Source organism: Pollicipes pollicipes, unplaced genomic scaffold, assembly GCF_011947565.3.
Source record: "Pollicipes pollicipes isolate AB1234 unplaced genomic scaffold, Ppol_2.1 Scaffold_2555;HRSCAF=2994_pilon_pilon_pilon, whole genome shotgun sequence".
NCBI lineage: Eukaryota > Metazoa > Arthropoda > Thecostraca > Pollicipedomorpha > Pollicipedidae > Pollicipes > Pollicipes pollicipes.
In genome coordinates this window covers 42,496,009-42,497,803 of record NW_023596136.1, presented here as the reverse complement: position 1 = coordinate 42,497,803, position 1,795 = coordinate 42,496,009, and positions in this window count along the sequence as shown.

The window sequence follows — 1,795 nt, the reverse complement described above, 5'->3', positions numbered from 1 at the left end:
AATGCATGGTTGGTGGTTGGGGGAAAACATTGTTGTATTTCGAGTACGTTCAGACTCCACTGGTGTCTGTGCGGATGCTGACGCTTTTAAACCCTGGAGCTGTCTTGCCCTCTGAGATATATCAGGGCCTCTCACGAGATGATGACATAAGTTCTTTGAGAACGCTTCTCAGTTACCTTAGCAGCCTTCATGTGCAAAAACGGCTCCAATGCGAAGCCCAGGTCCTGGCCTTGGGTCTTGGACAACGCATGGTAAATAGTCCAGGTAGATGGTAGTTGTCTGGAAGGTCGTAAGGTCATTGTGCATGTCATCACTAAAACTGGATTTGTCAGAGTCATTGACATTGCTTGCGTCCACGAAGAGGCATGTGGTGCGTCGCTGACTACAACCCGCGCTTCGGAAAGCGTTCGCTGCCGCAGGGCAGCCCAAGCGCAATCAGAGAATTACCGCAAAATGCCAAGCCGGCATTCACGATAGTTTTCCTTCTATGTAAATGTCATTGTTATCGTAAGCAACCAGTAATGCATGCAGTGATACGAATATAGCATCAAAAGATTGCCGTTCGTGTATAAATTTCAGAGGTACCCTATGAATTGCGGTGAATGATGTAAGAAGGCGTTCACATCACACGAATATCGTGTAGGCGCCGTGAAGCCGCTGGCTCATCGTATCTTGGATTTCTTCACGCACATCGCTTTAACTCTGCTTAGCCTAAGTAGCTCATAAGGGCACGCTGGATACGCTAGCAAGTGCCAAACAACGTCCCCTTGCTCAGTAGAACCGACTCTCACGCCTTCACAATGCTCCCACCTCTGACGTCACGCAGCCCACCAATCAGGACCGAGCGCCTCCCTCAGGCTCCGCCCACCCGCCCTCCGCTTGGCCGTTCATTCATAAACTCTACCGAGGAAAGGCACAGAACGCTCCCGGGGAAGATCGCTGTTCGCCGAGGGGGCGCGAAAGTCGAGCCGCCTGTGTAATACGCCATTGTCTCGGACCATGAACGCCGTTTGGACCGGGTCCAATGGCGTTGGTTTGTTATGGACGGCTCGACCACCAAACGGGCGGCAGTGTTGACTTTAGACGGGCTTATGTCATCGGAAACCAGCCCTGCCGGCGCGGCTGGCTTCAGGAATGCCTGGCCGTAGAGCAGGCGGTTAAAGATGAAACGGGCTCGCGGGCGCGATCATGCACCGAGCAGTATGGCTGGAATGGGGCATTTCGCATCGGCACACGCTATTTATAATATCTATGGGCGCGTGCATGGACGCGGTGCTTATGCTTCATTAACGTCCCAACCTCACACACTGGCAGCAGCAACATCCGGCCAGTGGCAAACTTCTTCCGTTGACATGTACTCCGGGTCAGGACCGCAGAGTCACGAGTCTTTTGCAGCGGCGCCATGACTGGAGGCCTACACTACGTGCACAGCAGCATCATATACAATAGCAGTAAGTGTGGAATAGCTTTAAGTAATCTGGCGATTTAGAAACCCCGAACCACAAAAGCATAGTCCAACATCTAATATCAGCACAGTCGCATCAACATTTCCGATCCATGTTCCGCTCTGGGGTGCGGTCATCTTCCTGACCGAGCCCTGTCTCGCCGGCACCGCGATGACGTCTTACACCATCTCCTCCCAGCTCTCCGGGCCTGAAGCCCACCCGTCCCTCCGCCCCCGCGGCGTCGCGCTGCGTTCCAGACCGCGCGGCCCGGCTGACCGGCCGCCCCCGCCGGAAGCAGGGCGGCGGCGGCAGCGGCGGCGGCCGGCCGGCCTCAGTGCGTCTCCGGAGAC